The 22,604-nt window shown below is 40.0% G+C and overlaps 1 pseudogene; it reads right to left on the reverse strand.

Moving 5' to 3' along the window:
• Positions 1-12,511: 12,511 nt before the first annotated feature.
• LOC112742697 (glyceraldehyde-3-phosphate dehydrogenase B, chloroplastic-like) lies at positions 12,512-16,255 on the reverse strand (annotated as a pseudogene).
• Between the last annotated feature and the right edge of the window lie 6,349 nt (positions 16,256-22,604).

The raw sequence follows: 22,604 nt of genomic DNA on the forward strand, positions 1-22,604 counted from the left end.
CATCTTGGGAGGCTGAATATCTGTTTGAAGCTGCTCAGAAGCTTTACATGCCTAGTTTGGGACCCCGGAGGCTATTGGCATTCCAAGCACTGGTGGAAATTTTTGGACGAATTTAAACATAAGCCACCATAACAGGATACTCTTCCAATGTCCAACTTAAGGACTTTAACTAAAAGTGCTAGGTGGGAGACAACCCACCATGGTATGGTCGCTTCTTTCTCAATCTATTTCTTATTTATTGTTTTCAATTTACCCTTTTTTTTAGTTTAACATTAACCTGGAATCATGCATAGCATTCATGTTAATCACTGCATCCTGCATTTTTCAGATAAAAAAAAAAAGGGTTGCACGATGCGACCGCATGCCCCATGCGATCGCGTCATATCGCGAAAAACACCACCCATGCGACCGCGTGACCCACGAAGCCGCGTGATATATATATCGGCGTAAGGATCCAACGAACAGAAAGTTGGGCTGGAATCGTGCGGCTCTTGTGCGTTTTGCACAAATTGGCCCACGCGATCGCATGCCCCATGCGATCGCGTCACTTACCCAATACCAATCCCACGCGACCGCGTGAGCGACGCGATCGCGTCGCATGGATTGCATATCACCCCAAAAGGAGACAGAGAGTTGTGCCGAAACATCGCTGGAGTCGTGCGTTTAGCACGAATTCCAGCGACGCGATCGCGCGACCCACGCGATCGCGTCACCCCTCTTTCCCCCCCCCCCTCATGCGATCGCGCGCCCTACGCGATCGCGTCTCCCCCATTTTCACCCCAACCATGCGACCGCGTGCCCCACGCGGCCACGAGGATTCGAAAATATAACCCCCCCAGCCACACGAACCATATCAGTCGCACAGCCCTCCTTCACCCCCAACCCTCTTCTCCTTCTCTGTTCTTCTTCCCCCAGCCACCGCCGGCCAGCCACCACGCCACCACCCCGACGCCGCCACCGCCCAGATGCCGCCGCCGTACCATCCCCTCTCTTTCTCTCTTCTTCCTTCTTCCTCTCTCACTAACCCTAATACCTCCCTCCGCCACTGCCGCCTCAGCCGCCACCGCGACGCCGTTCACCACCACCGCGCCGGACGCCGCCGCAGCCACCTTCTTCCCTGTTCCACCCCTTCCGCTTACCAGTTTCCGCAACACGCAACCCTTTTTATCCGTTCATCACTTTTCTGTTTTTTTTTCGTTTATGTTCATGATTAGGATAGCTAGACTTGCATGTTGTAGTGGATTTTTAGGTTGTTAGGTAGCTTAGACTGTGGTTTGTGGATCTAGGTCTGTTTCCTTGCACTGTTCTTACTTCTGTTTTATCCTATGTGCAAATTTGTTGCTGCTATAATCATGATTCATATGCTGCTTTCTTGTATGTTGCTGCTGTTTACATTGAGTTTTTATGTTTATTTTATATCTCTGTACATGTAGCTTGCTTTCTTTTAATTCATATGAACTGATATGATTGCTGTTTATTTTCCGGGACAATCCAATTTTAGCCGGAATGCTGCCCAAATTTTTTGAAAATTGTTTTCATTCTTGTTTTGGTTTGGCAACTCTGTTTTACTCTGCTCCCCCCAAACCATTTCATGAATGCTAGGGCCACTTTCTTATCCTCTTTGATTTCCTGGTTCATAACCTGCATTTGTGATTCACTGATTCCAATTTCTGATTTCTTTATTTCTATTCGAATCAGCATCACCCTATTTTCTTTATTCGATTATGAGTACTTCTATTCTTACCTGTGAATCCTTGTTATATGGAATTTTTTCTATGCCACTTACTTTCCTAACTCACTAATTTTAATTTACTAATTTCTTTTTACCATACTAACCCTCTTGATCTCTTTTCTGATCACTTTCACTTCCTCTAATTTTCTCACTATGGCATATTGATTTTTTTCTTTCCATTTAACATTAATTTAATCACATTTCAATTACTCATTTTCCTTATTCTATTTCTCCCTTACTACTTTGAGTTTCCTTTGTTTAAATTGCCTATTTGCTTTCTTATTTTATCCATTTTCTGGTTTTCTGTTTTTCAGGATGTTTGCCTCACAAAGGAAAGGCAAAGGCAAGGCTACTGGCAAGCGCAAGCGAGGAGATTCCTCCCAATCCATCATTGCCCTAATGCACGATTCCTCATGGCGGGAGAAGAACTTCACACAGCAGGAAAAAGCTGACCAGCTGCTCCCTTCGACTGATCCTATAAAATTTGCAAACCGGTACTGTGAGCTGAAGTACCCGACTTTTGCAAACTCCAGAAATCTATACCTGGAACGTACCTTGAAGATTCCAGAAGCCCTCCAGCAATACACCACTGAGCAAATCAAGCAAAGGGGCTGGTTCTTTCTGGAGAGACCACTGACAGAGGTCAATGCATCTTGGGTCCGGGAATTCTATTGCAACTACTACCTTACTACCCTAGATGCAGTGAACCTGAGGGGAAAGCAAATTCTGGTCACTGAGGAGGCCATAGAGACCGTTCTTCAGCTCCCAGCCAAGTCCGATCAGTCAGATGGTTATGCACAGGCTGAGGAGGACATGGGCCAGATGCAGTTTGATTGGGATGCTGTAAAGGCACGAATAGCTCTCGACCCTGCTGTTCCTTGGGAGATGGGTCAGGACACCACTATGCCTAGAGGGATCAAGAGAGTGTACTTGAATGATGAGGCTCGGCTATGGCATCAGATCTTGAGCAACTATGTGATGCCGAGTACTCATGAGACTGAGATCCCAGCTACCATGATCACCCTCCTCTGGTGTGTGCTGGAGGGTAAGGACATGTACTTGCTTCGTTTTATCCGGCATTATATGGCCAGGGTCCACATCCGAGGCACCCTCCCCTTTCCTTATCTGGTTACACGGCTAGGCCGTCAGACTGATGTGCCTTGGGAGGATGCCGATGAGCGACCACCAGCAGCGGACTACAGGAAGATCATCCCTCACAGCAGGAACTTCCTTGCTTTGGGCTACAGACCACCACCTGTCACTGCTACTGATGAGACAGCCCCTCCGTCTGCTGGACCCTTTTCATCCACAGCTGCCCCAGCTGCCCCTGCTGCCACCACTGCACCTCCACCCGCCTCTGAGCCGGTTTATCGCCTCGTGCACCGTCTATTCCACCAGCTTGATCAGATGGAGCGCCGTAACAGGCGCCGGTATGAGAGATTGGAGCGCCGCAGCAGGCGACGCTATTCCCATCTGAAGCTGATGATCAGACAGGGCGCCGACATCCCCTCCAAGCCCGACACACCATCAGAGCCATCCGAGGAGGAGGAGGATGAGCACGAGGAGGAGCCTCATTCCCAGGCGGAGACTCATCAGCAGGCAGGCACAGAGCACGCTACACTACAGCAGGAGGCCCCACATCAGCTTGAGGCTGCAGATCTGGAGATCCCGATCTAGTCAGTCCCCCCTCTACAGCAGCCAGACTCTCAGCCCACTACCGTCACAGAGACCCCAGCTACCATCCCTACCAGTGATGACACTCCTTCACACCCGGCTTGATTGAGCATTGGGGACGATGCTTCATTTTAAGTGTGGGGAGGTCGCCATCTCTGGCGTTTATTTTGGTGAACTACTACATACTTTTTCTTTTATTTTGGATATTTTTCTGTATTTTTCTCTTTTTCTTTTATTATTATTTTCTGAGTACTTATACATTGCTACTTGTGTATTTTACTCTATTTTCTGCATTTTGCATTTTTTGTTCATATTTTAGTTATTTAGTTCATTTTAGTTATTTAGTTTAGTTTGCAATTCTAACTTATTAGTGGATCAATTAGTATAGTTTACCCTTTTACATAAGACAGCTTAGTTATAGCTTAGTTTAAATTGACAAATATAAAAAAAAAAGAGTAAGCTAGGAACTTGAACATAATAGATTTAGATCCATAAAACCTTGTATATATAGCATTACATGATGTAGTTAAACTGACAACATTTCATCAAGGAGAAACATTAAAACTTCAAAGGCTACCCTAAATTACTTTTTAAGAGAATAATGAGAATTTTTAACTAAACCTGCATGACATACATAAGTGATAAATGATTTTTCAGCTAGAGAACACATAGCCTGTGAGTTTTGAGCTTAACTGTATGGTTACATTCAAACCATAATTTTTATTTCTGTGTGTTCCAACCTTCTTTCTTATTCTGGTGTTCTTTACTTTGTTTTAGTCTATATGTTCGATTATAGAATATAGGTACATCTCAAAATAATGATTGAGGCCATCATTTGATTTTAGCTCACTTATCCCAAATTAGCTTACCTTTTACATCACATTTGTTAGCCCCCTTTGAGCTTTTTTAAAAAAAAAACCCCTTATTCTATTTTAGCCAAATTACTAGCCTTAAGCAGAAAAACAAAAAAAAATCCCAAGTGAATCCTTGGTTAGCTTAAGATAGAAAATTATAAATAGAGTAAAATGTGGGAAACTTATTGGGAACATAGTTGATAAAGACAGAAGGTAGAAAAATTAAAAAGAATAAAGCAACTCAAAATTTTGGGAAGCAGGCTCAGTGATGACAAGTCATCTTAGCCTATTTAACTAGTCTTTTTCTTTTGTTTTCATTAGAATTATGCACTTTCTTGAGCTACAAGCAAGCTAATTGAGTAGATTTTCATGTTTCCCTTGATTGAACCAACCATATATGAATTCATGCCATTTCATGAGGTTTTATGCTATATTTGTTGCATATTATGAAAGATTGAATATCTCATGATTTTGAGCATAGCTTTGATGAGTTTGGTTGATTAATGATAGGTGAAGAAAGCTTGGAGAAAGGTTGAAGCAAGAAGGAATAGCTAGCAGTAAAGAGAAGACAATGGAATAAGTGAAATTGAACCAGGAAGCAAGAAGCTGGACCTAAAGTTAGCATCAAACTTTTGCACAAACTTTTGGTTGAAAAGTTAGCCCCAACGTTAGCCCCCTAACTTGGAGGCTAACGTTGGAACTTGAAAATTCTCCCCTGGGCTCCAAAAGTTTGCGCCAACGTTAGCCCCCTAACTTTGAGGCTAACGTTGGCACATGAATTTCTCCCCTGGGCACCAAAAGTTTGCGCCAACGTTAGCCCCCTAACTTTGAGGCTAACGTTGGCACATGAATTTCTCCCCTGGGCACCAACGTTTGCGCCAACGTTAGACCCCTAACTTGGAGGCTAACGTTGGCACATGAAAATTCAAGGAAGAGGAGCAAAAGTTTGCGCCAACGTTAGCCCCCTAACTTTGAGGCTAACGTTGGCACATGAATTCCTCCCTGGCCATCCAACGTTTGCGCCAACGTTAGACCCCTAACTTGGAGGCTAACGTTGGCACATGAAAATACAAGGGAGAGGGGCAAAAGTTTGCGCCAACGTTAGCCCCCTAACTTGGTGGCTAACATTGGCGCCACTAGCACACAAGGCAAGGCCAACGTTAGGGTCAAAGTTAGACCCCTAACGTTGGCACCAACATTCATACCAGTAAATTGTGCTAGCTGATATGAAAACTTGGAGCCAAAGTTAGACCCCTAACTTTAGCTCCAACTTTTGGTCCAACTTTTGCTAACCTCAAAACCGGTTCAATTGGTTCACTTTGGTTCTTCTCCAAACTTCAAGAGCAATCAACCAAGGCCTCTTTCAACCCAATTCCACCAAGAGCAAAAGCCCAACTCAAGGCTTGAAGATCATTTGAAGAAAGTGTATAAATAGGATAGAATTCAAGTTCTTCGGAGAGCTTTCCTTTTGAAATTTTCATAATAGTTTTCGGAGAGCTTTTCTTATTGAGTGAACTTTAATTTCTTTGTTTTCATTGCTTTCAATTTCATTTACACTTGTCTTGGATCTTGGATTGGAGAATTGAAGAAATTCTGTTTCAATCTCAATCTTGGATCTCTCTGTTTCTTTACTGTTAATTAAATTTCATTTCCGGTTAATTGCTCTTCATCTCTTTTCTCTGCAATTTACAGTTTCTTTGCAATTGTTCTTGTTGGATCTAGGAAGGCATTGAGATCTAGACTTGGTTTTCTAGTCTCTGGGCCCTGAGATCTCAATTTTACATTCTCTGTTTCTTGCTTTTAATGTTCATTTACTTTACTGCTTCAAGATCCGTTTCAATCCCCATTCCCTTTTTCTCTTTTGTCTGATGCAATTTAACTTTTCCTTGTTTAATTTCTGCAAATCCACATCCCAATCCCCTTTACATTTTAAGCAATTTACATTCCTTGCACTTTAAGATTCCGCAATTTACATTTCTTGCACTCTAAGTTTCTGCCATTTAATTTCTTGTTCCTTAAGATTCAGCAATTTAATTTCCTGCACTCTTTACTTTCATGCAATTTACATTTTGCAAATCACAAATCACCCAACCAACACTCGATTCGCTTGACTAAATTAACCACTAAACAAAAATTGCTCAATCCTTCAATCCCTGTGGGATCGACCTCACTCCCGTGAGTTTTTATTACTTGATGCGACCCGGTACACTTGCCGGTTAGATTTGTGTGTTTTGGGGGAAATTTATTTTTCACCAAAATACTCATCACTCATGAAAATTCAAATTAATTAAAATTACCATGTGTATTAAAAAAAATGGTTCGTTTTCAAGCATGTAAATAAGGGGATACAAAAAGAACTCCCTAATGCAAAATATAAAGCAATGCACATGGGATAAAAACAAGAATTGAAACATGAGCATGTGACATCAAAAGCGAGAAAATAGGGAGAATAGGTAAAGAAGCATTGTTTTACTAAGTATGTATGTTAGGTGAGGTCTTAGTCTAATTAAGGATTCACTTATTAGCTCACTTAGCCTTATACATATATCCTTACCCTTTGCCTTGACCCCATTACAACCTTAATTAAAGACCTCATGAGTTTTGGTATGACTATGTTCTATAATTGTTGATTGGTTAGACGAAAAACAAAGTTATAGAAAGGAAGAATGAAAAGAAGAATAGAGTGATTAACCCAATAAACACTGAGTGATTAGAGAAAAAACACAAAATCCAGTGAGGGTTCAAAAGCTCATTAAACATTTATCTCTGATTGCCTTGCAAGTTTTTTTCTCTCATCTGATTTGAAAAAAAATGCTTTATTATTTGAGGGTTAGCCATATATGTATATATATCTCCTTGAGAATGTGAAATAATTTGACTACATGTAGGCTTTATATATGAGTGGATGAATTAGAATTGCATGACTCATTAGGTAGATGCATTTAGCATAGGTTGCATTTCATAACATTCCATCACTTTAACCTTAATTATTTACCTTGGATTTAGCATGAGGGCATGCTAGTGTTTAAGTGTGGGGAGGTTGATAAACCCATATTTCATGAGTTTTTTTGTGCTTAATTAGAGTGATTTATTCAACTCTTCACCTACTTATTCACATTAATTGCATGGTTTTACTTTCCCTTCCTTATTATGTCATATTGTGAAAAACATGTTTCTTAAGATTTAAAAAAATTAATTATTTTAATTACCTTTATTTCCATTTGATGCCGTGATTAGTGTGTTGAGTAGCTTCAGGTTTCCTAAGGCTGAATAACTTAAAGGATGAAAAAAGGAAACATACAAAAATGGAAGGAGAAGGCAAAACGGATCTTTAAGGAAACTGGTATCAACGCGATCGCATGGACGACGCGATCGCGTGCCAGAAGCAAAGAAGCAGCGACGCGGCCACATGACTGACGCGACCGCGCGCCTTGAGTAGAACACCCACGACGCGGATGCGTGACTGACGCGACCGCATGGAAAGGAGAAGCTCCAGATGACGCGACCGCGTGACCCACGCGGACGCGTGACAGAGGCCACGTATCAGAATTTACAGAATACGCCCCTAGCAATTTTTGAAGCCCTTTTTGGCCCAGATCCAAGTACAAAAAGCATAGATTAGAGGTTATAAAGTGGAGGAATGCATCCATTCAGAGGGAGCTTGCCAATTTCTAGTTTTCATGATTTAGATTTAGTTTAGAGAGAGATTCTCTCTCTCTCTTAGGAATTAGGACTTCTTCTTGTTTTGGGAGTAACTCTGGATCCAAGTTTTAATGTTCTTTTATTTCAATTTTACTTTTATTTATTTGATTCCAATATTTGAATTGATTATTATAATTTAAATTATGAATTATACCATGTTACAGATTTCTATTTGAATTAATGATATCTAAGGTATTTTTCAGTTTATGATTGTTCTCTTTGATTTAAGTTGCCATTGCTTCCCATCTAAGGACACTTTTATTATTCCAGCAATTTACTTTTTCCCCTTTTGGTCTTGGTTAAGAAATCAGTGACTCAACATTATGGAATTCAGCATAATTGATAATCGTTGTCTTGCTAATTGATCTGAACTTCAATAATCCCAACTTTTTCCTAGGAAATAAATAGGATTCGAAGGTCAAACTAATTAGTCCCTTGACTTACCTTTGCTTCATAGGTTAACTAGGTGGAATTAAGATACAACTTTCATTATTGTTGAGAGGGATAACTAAGTTGGACTTCTAATTTCCCTTATCTTGCCAAAAGTTGTTTTACAGTTATTATTTATTTTTAATTGCCATTTAATTCACTCGTCATTTAAATTACTTGCTTCTCACCTTCTAAACCCCGATTACAACCTTTATAACCGATAATAAGAACATACTTCCTCGCAGTTCCTTGAGAAGACGACCCGAGGTTTGAATACTCGGTTAACAATTTTTAAGGGGTTTGTTACTTGTGACACCCAAAACGTTTGTACAAAAGGGATTTTTGTCGGTTTAGAGACTATATCTACAACGCGACTGTTTTTATGACATTCTTTACTGGCAGAAATCACGATCGTCAATAGCTTCAGACGTTGTCCATTAACCTTGATAAGTTCAGAGCTTGAAGGATGGCTTAGGTGATAAACTCCGTACGGTTCGGCCTTCTCTGCTCTATATGGACCTTCCCATCGTGATCTCAACTTGCCTGGCATGAGCCTCAGTCGAGATTTGTAAAGGAGGACTAAATCCCCAGGTTGGAAGTCTTTTCTCTTGATGTGCTGATCATGTACAGCCTTCATCTTCTCCTTGTATATTCTTGAGTTCTCATAAGCTTCTAGGCGAAGGCTCTCCAGTTCTTGCAGTTGTAACTTCCTTTCAGCTCTGGCTTTCTCGATTCCCATGATGCACTCCTTGACTGCCCAAAAGGCTTTGTGCTCTACTTCAACTGGGAGATGGCAAGCTTTCCCATAAACTAAGCGGAAAGGACTCATCCCAATGGGTGTTTTGTATGCTGTTCTATATGCCCAGAGTGCATCTTGTAGCCTGGTGCTCCAGTCTTTTCTATGAGGTTTGACTATCTTCTGTAAGATACGCTTTATCTCTCTGTTTGACACCTCGGCTTGCCCATTGGTCTGAGGATGGTATGCTGTTGCAACCTTATGAATTATCCCAAGCTTCTTCATTAATCCTGTTAGTCTCCTGTTACAAAAATGGGTGCCTTGATGGCTCATGATTGCTCGTGGTGATCCAAAGCGACAAATAATATGGTTTCTCATAAAGGAAACAACAGTGTTAGCATCATCAGTGCGGGTAGGAATTGCTTCCACCCATTTGGAAACGTAATCCACGGCTAACAATATATAAAAATAACCATTAGAATTTGGAAATGGACCCATGAAGTCAATGCCCCAAACATAAAAAATTTCACAGAAAAGCATAATTTGTTAAGGCATTTCATCCCTCCTGGATATATTACCAAATTTTTGGCATGGGAGACAAGATTTACAAAACTCAGCAGCATCTTTAAAAAGAGTAGGCCACCAGAATCTACAGTCTAAGATCTTTCTAGCTGTTCTCTGAGGGCCAAAATGTCCTTCACTCTCAGATGAGTGACAGGCCTCTAAAATAGACTGGAATTCTGATTGAGACACACAACGTCTAATTACCTGATCAGCGCGACATCTCCATAAGTATGGGTCATCCTATATATAATATTTAGACTCGCTTTTCAGCTTGTCTCTTTGATGCTTAGAAAAGTTTGGAGGAAATGTGCGGCTAACTAGATAATTAGCTACAGGTGCATACCAAGGGACTACCTCAGATACTGCTTGCAGGTTATCAAATGGAAAATTATCATCTATAGGAGTAGAATCATCCTTAATGTGCTCAAGGCGACTCAAATGGTCTGCCACTAAATTCTGGTTACCACTCCTATCCTTTATTTCTAAATCAAATTCTTGTAATAGCAGTATCCAACGTATAAGCCTTGGTTTGGACTCCTTTTTAGCTAATAGATACTTTAAAGCTGCATGGTCTGAATACACTACTACTCTAGTACTAAGAAAATAAGCTCAGAATTTATCCAGAGCAAAAATAATAGCAAGAAGCTCTTTCTCAGTAGTAGTATAATTGGACTGGGCAGCGTCTAAAGTCTTAGACGCATAAGCGATAACAAAAGGATCCTTACCTTCACGCTGAGCCAGTGCTGCTCCTACTGCATGGTTGGAAGCATCGCACATGATTTCAAATGGCTGGCTCCAGTCTGGTCCTCTCACAATTGGAGCTTGAGTCAGGGCGGTCTTCATCTTATCAAATGCTTGTTTGCAATCCTCACTGAACTCAAACTCAATATCTTTCTGCAGTAATTTGGACAAGGGAAGTGCTACCTTACTGAAGTCCTTTATGAATCTCCTGTAAAAACCTGCATGGCCAAGGAACGAACGGACCTCCCTCATAGAGGAGGGGTAAGGTAAACTAGAAATAACATTCACCTTTGCTGGGTCTACAGAAATGCCATTATTAGATACCACATGTCCTAGTACAATCCCTTGTTTTACCATAAAGTGACATTTTTCAAAATTTAATACAAGGTTTGTATTAACACATCTATCTAATACTCTAGATAATCCATCTAAGCAAAGGCTAAAAGAATCACCATAAATGCTAAAATCATCCATAAAAACCTCCATACAGTCCTCAATAAGATCAGAGAAAAGACTCATCATGCACCTTTGGAAAGTAGCTGGTGCATTGCACAAGCCAAAGGGTATTCTCTTGTAAGCATAAGTCCCAAAAGGACATGTAAAAGTGGTCTTTTCCTGATCCTCAGGAGCTATATGAATCTGGAAATAACCTGTGTAACCATCTAAAAAACAATAATGTGATTTACCTGACAGGCGATCCAGCATTTGATCAATGAATGGAAGTGGGTAGTGATCCTTACGGGTGGCTTAGTTGAGATGCCTGTAATCAATGCAGACTCTCCAAGCATTCTGAACTCTAGTTGCTATGAGCTCTCCATGCTCATTCTTCACTTTAGTGACTCCAGACTTCTTGGGTACCACTTGTACTGGGCTAACCCATTCACTGTCTGAAATGGGATAGATGATACTTGCTTCCAACAGTCTGGTCACACTACAAGAAAAACACCCATTCAGGTACACTTAAAAAGTGTAGCCAAAAGTGAAAAAAAAATGATGCCTTAGGCTACGGCTACGCTTTTTGGGCTACGGCTACGCTTTTTGGGGTGATTCCTATTCGGCCGTTGCCTATTTTCAAAGGCTACGCTTTTCTGCACCAAGGGCTACGCTTTTGGCGTTTGAGAATAGGCTACGCTTTTCAAGTGATGCTGTCCAGGACCAAAGGCTACGCTTTTCAGCTTCCATTTTTACCAGAATAGGCTACGCTTTTCAACGCTACTGCATCACTTGTAAAACGTAGCCGCATTGTATATTATAGCTACTCTATATAAGTGTAGCCCTAGGTCCCTTTTTTTTTAATTTTCTGTATAACCATAGCTACTCTATATAAGTGTAGCCTTAGGTCCCTCATTGTTTTTTTTTTATTTTTTATATGTATATAATATTCTAATAATTTTTTATACAACATAATATTTAATAATATTATTACATATATAATTTTACATTTTTAATTAAATGAGTTAAATATTATCAAATAAAATTAAACACATAATTATACTAAATAATTTTTTTAAATAATAAAAATCATCCTTACACAATTCAAAGACATAATCTTAAAAAGAGATAATTTAAGTCACATGAAACTTGTATCACATATCAATTAAAATGCAAAGTTTGCACTCTATATCCGAAAAGAACTTAACAAACAAAAAAGCATTAATCTTCTAATCTTGGCATAATGACTAAAAAATATTCTGAAGCACCTTCAAATTCTTCTCAAACACATCTTTTTCATACTGATCTTCATCACCATCAAGAAAACTCTTAACAATTGTATCAGTGTTCATTCCCTTGTTCATTCCCAGCAAGAACTAATTTCCAAGCAGTTACTGCCCTGCTTACAGCTGCAGATTATCATAATTCAAAAAGAGAAGCATGTAAGGATTTTGCATACTGATTCACCACCATACGCAATCAATACAAGATTATGTTGAAGGAAATGACCGGGCTACTTACAAATATTCTTTTGACCATTCTCGCGACACATGAAGAAAACAAAATCATAGAACCAAATGAATTCTGAAAAGTCTGCCTGGCAAGGACAAATAGCATACACATTTAAATTTTAGGAGACATGCCCCAGACATGATCCTCACCTATTGTCGTCTAAACACTTTGTTCTTGTTCTCCCTCATAAATTAAATTAACATAAATTCAAAATATATGGTCTGGTGGCAGCGATAATAACCAAAGCTGCTATTCTATTCAAAGACTTTGCATTCTTCGTCAGTTGGGTTTGTCTCACAAAACTCTTCCAATGGGTCTCCACCTCCCTTTGCAGCAGCTACTCCGGGCCACTTGTTTGCCACCAAATGTGCCAAATCCACAACCCTTTGGCTGCAATCACCCCGTATTTTAACTATCAATAATCTGATCCTTTGTAACAATATTCACCCTCTGTTCTAAAATATATATCACTGATAATTCAATGTACTAAATTTCTATAGTTGCCGATTTTAATTATATATGATAATTTCTATAGCACATGCTAATTCAATGTACTACTACATGTGCATGTTCTATCTCAAGGATTCATTAAGTGAGAAAGACAAAACAAAAGTAGCTGCTATATGTGGAGAGTGGCCTAACCTGTAACCCCATTCATTGTCATACCAAGCAACAACCTTAACCATATCATCTCCCATGACCATAGTGAGTGAAGAGTCAATAGTAGAAGAAACATCGGTGCAGCGGAAGTCCACAAACATAAGAAGGAGCATCACACACGTCCAATACACCCTTCAACGGCCCCTCAGCTGCCTTTCTGAAAGCTGCATTGACTTCTTCAGCCGTAACACCCTTCTTCTCAACATTGATAACAAGGTTAACTACTGAGACATTAGGAGTAGGCACTCGCAGCGCAATTCCATTGAGCTTTCCCTTCAGTTTTGGCAGCATTAAGGACACAGCCTTGGCTGCTCCGGTGCTTGTAGGAACAATGTTCAATGCTGCAGCTCTTGCTCTTCTTAAATCCCTGTGTGAAGCATCCAAAAGCCTCTGCACAAGCACAATTCAGTTGAACAAATTGGTAAAACAGCACTGAAGAGTAAACACTAGACTAGTTAAAGAGATAAACAAGAGCAAAATTGTAGCTAATTTTGTACCTGGTCTCCTGTGTAGGAGTGTGTAGTTGTCATTGTTCCTTTCACAATGCCTGGAAAATATAGAGCAAATCAAAGTAACTCTCTAAGCTCTCAAACATTAAGTAACATCATCATGTGTCCGACGTTTCGGCTTACCAAATTCTTCATCCAAGATCTTCACAAACGGAGCAAGACAGTTTGTGGTGCAAGAAGCATTACTAAATTGAAGAAAAAAAAGAAAGAATTCAAAATCAACCACTTAGCTATACTAATGATAATTAATCATTTATTTTTACTTAGTAAAGAAGAGTGTTAATGTTTCAAGGACCTTATAATGTTGGCAACTTCATGGCCGTAGTCTTGTTCGTTGACTCCGAGGACGTAGGTTGGAATATCAGCACCCTTAGCAGGAGCAGTGATGATGACTTTCTTGGCACCGGCTTTGATGTGTTTTCCAGCACCAGGCCCATCCACAAACACTCTAGTTCCCTGAATATCATCCAATCAAATCGAATCAAATCAAATCAAATCAAATCAAAGGAAGCACAGAATCCAAAAGGTCAAGACTTACCTCAATAACAATGTCAACTCCAAGCTCAGCCCAAGGAAGTTTAAGAGGATCCCTGTTTAAGACAACCTTAATGGGCTTACCATCCACGGAAATGGTTTAGTCATCCACTATTTTCACATCTGCTTTGAAAGTTCCCAGCATAGAATCATATTTAAGCAAGTGTGAGGCCTGCTTATGCAAATTAAATCACCATATGTTACTTACGTACGTGCTAATTACTGTCATTCATTTCATCTGGAAATGGCATTGTAATGCGAATACTTACATTCTTGACACCACCGCTGTCATTCACAACAACCACATCAAGGGGTGAGTCCTTGCGACCGTGCCAGCAGCGCAAGAAGTTTCTACCGATGCGTCCAAAGCCATTGATAGCTACCTTCAACTTGGCCACTGTCTCTCCCCTCACAGGCCTTGATCCCGTCGTCTACTTTCAACTCACAATATTTAAAAAAAAAACGGAAAGAAAAAAAATTCCTTAAATAAAAAGCTCAAATGGTTGATTAAGAAATGAACCTTGGGAGTGAGTTGAGAAGCCAGAACATCAAAGAAGGAAGAATCTCTAGCATTAATGGCATGGGTAACACATGAACTTGATTTCAGCCCTGAGAACTCCATCACCTCAAGCCTTTGCTCATAATGAATCAAAGTGATGAATAAGAATAATAATTAAGATCGAACTAATTAAATAAATAAGATACAATACCACAGTATCTATTTGATTGATCACTTACTTTTTCTCTTCTCAACTTGTTGGTTTTTTATTATTCTCATTAAAGCTGAATGCAAAATTCACAAAATCATGCCAATTAGCTTAATTTTAAGTGCAAAAGGGGAAAATGGCATTGCTTCAAACAGTAAAATGAGAATTATCAACCTAAATTGTAAATTAAAAATGAATTGAGACATATATCAATTTTGCACCAATATCACCAATGCAATTGATGGACCAAACATGAATCCCCTGGCTTAATCTATTTTTGGCGAATCAGAACCCAAAAAAGAACCTATAACCCTAAAACCCCCAAATTTGAATTTCTTTTCAAATAAATTTCTTTTCAAATAAATGTCTAGTTCTTCCATGATCAAAGCTGCATATTCTTCAGCCTGCTGCTGTATGTTTGAGAGTTTGTTTGTTGTGGCACTAAGGCAGATGATCTGAAAACAGAATTGATCATTTGTGATCAAGTAAACTCCTATTCTCATGGGAACAAAATGCAAAGCTAGGAAAGGAAAAAAGGTTGCCGATAAAAACTACTTCATTATCTTCATTCTAATTTTTCTGTTGATGAATTTAAAAAGAAAATTCATATAAACCTCTTTAGTTTCTTCCTCGGTGATTCTTCCATCTGCATCTTTATCAACCCTGCATTATTCCAAATGAAGGTTAACATACTTAATGGTGGGAATTAAAGAAAATACCAACCAATTTCTTTTCCTAGTTCTAAAATTAAGTAAAGGGGTAATGAATTAGTTACATGTCAAAGACGGTTCTGAGCCTGGAATCAAAACTCCGGTCAGAAATCTGGTCCCAATAGTCCTTCAATTGAGCCTTGTTAATTGAATCCCCATGAATATCCCTCCTCCTAGCCAAAGAATCAAAAAGTACACCAGCATGCCTCAGATTCCTTGCTCATCCCTACATACAAACAATTCAACAAATTCGAACCATAGTTATCCAAACACTTCCTAAAAGAAAACTACTCAGAACAAGTCCTTATTTCACTCACTCACACACACACACACAAACAATTTCACAAATAAAAACCCTAAATCAGAACCCCAAACCTCTCAAATTTCATAGAACCAACTGAAAATTGATACATACCACCGTTCTGAAGCTAAAACCCCCCAATTCCTAGTGGCCCAAATAAAAACCCCTAAATCGAAACCCTAAACCTCTCAAATTTCACAGAACCAACTGAAAATTGATACATACCACTAGCCATTGTTGTTCATCATCATCAGCACAGCCACACACACCTTCTACATTGAAAGAACAGGGCCGAAGGAAACTCACCTGGGATCGACAGTGAAGAAAGCTGACCAACTGAATTAATGGCCGAAACAAGAAGACGAAGAAGACCGCCACCCGAGGGACAAGATGCTGGTTCCGTCTTCTTCTGCCACCGGCGAAGTGAGCGCAGGGAAGGCGGCGACTGAGTGCGACATGGTGACAACGCAAACCGCAACGACGAGCTTGAGTCTGAGATAGTGAGTGCGCGCACGAGACCGAGAGAGAAGTGAGCTAGAGACCGGAGACGAGAGGTGAGAGCGACGAGAGAACAGAGAAGAGAGTGACGAGAGAGAACAGAGAAGAGAGACGAAGGGGGATATGACACCGTTTCTGATTTGGTGAAAAGGTGAAAAAAAATTTCCCTTTACATTCAACGGCGACGGTGAGAAGGGGAAGGTGATGAGTGTTGAAAGGTGAGAATGGCGAAGGTGAGGGTTGTTGTGCGCGAAAGGTTAGCGAAGGTGAGGGTCTCACTTTTCGAATTGAAGGTGTGACTTGTGAGGTTTAGTTGTTGCGGGAGAAAGGGTTCGTGTGTGCTTTTGGAGGGAATTGAAAGTGGAATAAAAAATTTACCAAGTGTTGTTAGGACTTGGCCATGCATATATTAGGAATCACTTTTGAAAGGCACCCAAAACTTAACAAATAGGTTACTCTCTAAAAGCGTTCCCTTAGATATGAAAAATGAACCCATAGATATCAACATACGGCTACGCTTTATAAGTGATTTCTATAATACCTAAGGCTACACTTTTTAAATGATGCTGCAATTGTGTATCCTTTTCTCTTATAAAAAGGCAACACGGAGAAAAGCGTAGCCTATTCATAGAATAGGCTACGCTTTTCAAATGTAGCTTAAAAAAAGTGTGGCTGAATGGGTATTTTTCTTGTAGTGTCACTTTTTTTTTTGACAACTTCCAAGATAGTGGGATTCAATCTTCTTTGGGGTTGACGGACAGGTCTTGCTCCCTCTTCTAAAAATATTCTGTGCTCACATACTTGAGGGTTGATGCCTACTATGTCTGCCAAACTCCACCCAATTGCCTTCTTGTGCCTCCTCAGCACATCAAGTAACTGCTCTTCTTGTTGAGAAGTGAGTTTCCTTGCAATGATAACTGGAAACTTCTGCTCATCTTCAAGATAAGCATATTTGAGATGTGGAAGGAGGGGTTTTAATTCCAACTTCTGATCATGTGCAGGTTCTGGATTGTCTGGAGCTTGTGAAAATACCGGAGTGTCCTCATTGTCAGTCAAGAGGATCCCCACACTTGGCCCTTGTCCAGTGTGCCTCTCTTCTAACTCTTCTTTGTGAACTTCAGCTACAGTTTCATCTATGACATCACACCGGAAGATAGAATGATCTTCTGGAGGATTGTCAATGACTCCATTCAGATTGAAGATTACTATTCGGCCATCTATTTTAAAAGAGTATGTTCCTGAAAAAGCATCCAATTTGAATTTTGATGTCTTCAGGAATGGTCTTCCAAGTAGGATTGATGATGGCTTATCTGAGTCATTATGGGGCATCTCCAAGATATAAAATCAGTGGGGAATGTAAGCCCTTTAATGTTCACTAAAATATCTTCAGCAACTCCAGCCACTGTAATAATGCTTTTATCTGCTAACACAAAATGAGCTGCCGACCTTTTTAAGGGAGGGAGCCTCAAAATATCATATATAGACAAAGGCATTATACTAACACATGCTCCTAAATCACACATGCAATCATAAATTACTACACCGCCAATAGTACAACTAACTATACAAGGACCTGGGTCACTACACTTTTCAGGAAATCCTCCCATTAAAGCAGATATGGAACTACCTAAAGGAATAGTTTCTAATTCATTAATTTTGTCTTTGTGTATACATAAATCTTTTAGAAACTTTGCATATTTAGGTACTTGTTGAATAACATCATAAAGAGGAACAGTTACCTCAACCTTTTTGAATATTTCTACCATCTTGAAATCGGGTTCCAGCTGCTGCCTGGGTCTCCTTGCAAGTTGTGGAAATGGAATGGGAGTGGTGTTTTCTGCAGTGTCTACGCCTTTTGGTGCTTCCTCCTATGGTTGAGCTTCTTCTTTTTCAGCTATGTCCTGTATGTCCTCTTCCTCTTCAACATCTTCTATCTCTACTACCTCTTCAGTTGAGGCGTGTTCTGGTGAGCTTGGCTCCTCCTGATTCCTCTCTTGCAGTGTAGTTCCGGACCTTAGGGTGATGGCATTAATGCCTCCCTTGGGATTGGGTAATGGTTGAGAGGGGATTCTAGTGGAGCTTGAAGGTTGGTTATTGGAATTTTGCATTGATCCAATCTGTGAGACAAGAGCTTGCAAAGTAGAGGTCAGACCATTCTGACTGGCATTAATGTTATTCATAATGTTATTTTCCATGGTCTGTTGTCTCTGCTCAAAAGATTGTAGTAACTCTTCATTAGAAGATGAAGAAGGATGAGTAAATTGAGAGGTCTGCTGTTGGGTATTCTGTGGTCCTTGGGATTGCCTTAAGTGAGGTGCTCTGTAAGGTTGATTCTGCTGCTTGTTGTTGTTATTATTCCACCTCTGATTTCCCTGATTATCTTTGCCTCCTCTGTTATTGTTGTCCCTCTAATTCTGGTTAGAATTGTCCTACCATCCATGGTTATGATTTCCACCTTGATTGTACCCTTGGTTGGGACGGTCATAGAAGTTATGAGTGGATGCCACCATGTTGTCTTCCTGCTGGAGCTGCGGGCATTCATCAGTATAGTGGCTATAATCATCACAGATTCTGCAAACTCTTTGTGGGAACTAATTGTTGACTTTGCTGTGGTGGAGGATGTTGAGCTTGCTGAACTTGTTGTTGATTCAATTGCATCTGCTTCAGCAAGTTAGTCATTTCACAGATAGTCTAAGCTAGAGCAGCAGTCTCTCTGCTAGAGGATACTTCTGCAACGGCTTTTGAATGGCCTTGTTTCTGCCTGTGGTTCCTAGTAGATTCAGCTAAGTCGCTGACTAATTGCCATGCCTCATCAGTGGTCTTGTACTTCTTCATAGACCCATTGCTAGCACTTTCCAATGTGGTCTTATCTTGGGGCCTCATGCCCTGTGTGATATAGCTGAGTAACACTATCTTGTCAATCCTGTGGTGGGGACATGCTTCCAGAAGAGTATTGAAGCGCTCCCAGTATTCAAAGAGAATCTCGTTGTCGTCTTCAACAATCGTGGAAATGTCTTTCCTCAGTTTATTAGTAACTTCAGATGGAAAGAATTTTTCCAAAAATTCTTTTCTGAGTGTATCCCAGTTGGATACATTTGCTAGGGGTTAAGTGTAGTACCACTCTCTTGCTTTTCCCTCAAGAGAAAATGGGAAAGCTTTCAGCAAAATTGAAATTTCATCTGCACCATCACGCCTGACAGTAGAACAGGCTGCTTGGAAATCTCTCAGGTGCTTGATAGGCTCTTAAGCAGGTAAGCCATGAAACTTGGGCATCAAATTAAGCAGTGCGGTCTTTATTTCAACATCTGTAGCCACCGCTGGGTGATACGCTTAAAACGGTTGCATTGTAAAATCAGGGGCTCCTTCCTCCTGGATAGTAATTCTCCTAGGTTCTACCATGTCGCCTGCGCGTGAATCAACCGAATCAGTAGAACGGGGGCTGGTTTCTTCTTCAACTGACGTTTCAGGTCTGCCCTCAGAGAGGACTAACCGACGCCGAGCTCGCCTTATTCGTGAAATAGTCCTTTCAATTTCAGGATCGAATATTGGCAAGCTTGGATCAAGAAGTGAACGCGTCATTTGACGAAAGAAACATGATGCTCATAGTAGCAAAATAAAATAAAATGTGAATAAATAAATTCTAATTAATAACTTTAGCACTCTATTGCAACTCCCCGGCAACGGCTCCAAAAATTGATGCAAGCAGAAATTTGCGAATTAAAAATTGTTAAAATATATACGTTGCAAGTATAGTTCTTAACTCGCTAGAAATCCATTAATCAATTTAGAAAGGTGTCACAGAAATTTAAAATTAAAATACTGGGAGTATGAATCCCAGGTCGTCTCCCAACGAGTTGCAGAAAAGTGTGCTATTTTATTAATCAGAGGTTTTCAAAAAGGTTTGAGTTGAGTAAGCAGGAAATTAAATTGGAGAATTTGAATAATGTAAATAAAAGCCTTGGCTGAAAGTTGATTAGTTGGAATCCCTATTATTGTTGGAATACTCTCAAGATTAATTGACAATTAAAGGTTGTCCTGTTTAGTTATCCTTTACTAGGTAAGGGAAAGTCAAACAAGTTGTAAGGCTACGTCTGTTCAAAAGTTGCAATCCACTTATTTAAAAGAGATTGGTGTTAGTGACTAGAAGGCAATCCAACCATAAACCCAATTACAATCTTTCTTTTAAGCTTTCCAACTCAAGGGTTCCTTTCAATCAACTCCCCATCAAGTTAGGGAACTACTCGCTCATTGTGAATGTAAAATTCATAGCATATGAAAAGGAATTAAAGAAAGACATTGTAAATAAAAATCAAAATAGTCAATTAAAAATAAAAGTGATCCTTGTATTAAATAATCCTAAAAATATTCCAATGGTAAAATTAAACAAAGCAAAGGACATGGAAGAGTAAAGCCAAGCAAAGAAAACGAACTAGAATGACGAAGTCTTGATGAGGTAATAGCTCTTTTCAATATCCCAATGCAAAAAGAAAGAGAAAATTCAAATCCTAAGAACTATGAATGTGTAGAGAGAGAAAACCTAGAGGAGAAGTAAAAACTCGATCTAAAAACTAAAAATTGTGTAGAATGAATGTTGATTTTGGTTTCTGCATGTTCTCTGGCTCTAGTCTGCTGTTCTGGGCCGAAAACTGGGTTAAAATAGGGTCCAAAAATCGCCCCCAGCGAATTCTATAGATTATGTAGATCGCGCATGTCACGCGATCGCGTCATCCATGCGGACACGTCATTCGCGTTTTTCCCTGCCACGCGTTCGCGTCATCCACGCCTCCGCGTCGCTTGTGCATTTCCAATCCGCGCGGTCGCGTGAGCCATGCGGCCGCGCCACTGCGAATTCTCCTCTTTCGCGCGGTCGCGTGAGCCATGTGGCCGCGTCACTTCTCGCTGGTTATCTCCTCAATTTCTTGTGTTCCTTCCATTTTTGCTAGCTTCCTTTCCAATCTCCAACTCATTCATGCCCTATAAAGCCTGAAACGCTTAACACACAGATCATGGCATCAAATGGAATAAAGGAGAATTAAAATGCATAATTTAAAAGTCTCTAGGAAGTAGTTTTCAATCATGTAATAATTTAAGGAAGGAAATATAAATGCATGCTAAATTAATGAATAAGTGGGTAAGGATCATGATAAAACCACACAATTAAACACAATATAAACCATAAAATAGTGGTTTATCATGTACTCATCCTTGAATCTCCAAGGATCCTTGCTTCTCGAATGGTTGACAGAAGTTCCAATCATCTTCACCAAGTCTGGATGGAGTTCCTCCCAAGATATGAGCTCCCTTAGTTGGTCCTCATGCTTCGATCCAGGATCTGATAGACAATTGTCCCCAAGGGTGTATTGGTAAAGATTTTCTTCAATAAATTGCGTTGCAAGTATAGCTCTACCAACAACAATCCTCGGGTGTCAAATTTAGAAGAGGGAATTGGTTGTCACAAGTTCAACCCCAATAGAAATAACCGAAGTATTCAAACCTCGGGTTGTCCGATGAGCGGATAATTTATACACTTTTTGGCATTGTTTTTACATAGTTTTTAGTATGATTTAGTTATTTTTAATATATTTTTATTAGTTTTTAAATAAATTCACAATTCTGGACTTTATTATGAGTTTGTGTATTTTTCTATGATTTCAGGTAATTTCTGGCTGAAATTGAGGGACCTGAGCAAAATCTGATTCAGAGGCTGACAAAGGACTGTAGATGCTGTTGGATTCTGACCTCCCTGCACTCAAAGTGGATTTTATGGAGCTACAGAACTCCAAATGGTGCACTCTTAATTGCATTAGAAAGTAGACATCCAGGGCTTTTCAGAAATATATAATAGTCCATACTTTGCCCGAGTTTAGATGACGCAAACTGGCGTTCAACGCCAGCTCCCTGCCCTATTCTGGAGTCAAACGCCAGAAACAGGTTGCAAAGTGGAGTTAAACGCCAGAAACACGTTACAGACTGGCGTTCAACTCTAAGAGAAGCCTCTACACGTGTAAAGCTCAATGCTCAGCCCAAGCACACACCAAGTGGGCCCCGGAAGTGGATTTCTGCATCAATTACTCATTTCTGTAAACCCTAGTAACTAGTTTAGTATAAATAGGACTTTTTACTATTGTATTTACATCTTTGGATCATCTTGGGATCATCTTTGGATTGTCTTTTGATCCTTTGATCATGTTTTGGAGGCTGGCCATTCGGCTATGCCTAGACTTTGTTCTTATGTATTTTCAACGGTAGAGTTTCTACACACCATAGATTAAGGTGCGGAGCTCTGCTGTTCCTCATGAATTAATACAA

The sequence above is a fragment of the Arachis hypogaea genome, chromosome 14 (assembly GCF_003086295.3).
Source record: "Arachis hypogaea cultivar Tifrunner chromosome 14, arahy.Tifrunner.gnm2.J5K5, whole genome shotgun sequence".
Lineage (NCBI taxonomy): Eukaryota > Viridiplantae > Streptophyta > Magnoliopsida > Fabales > Fabaceae > Arachis > Arachis hypogaea.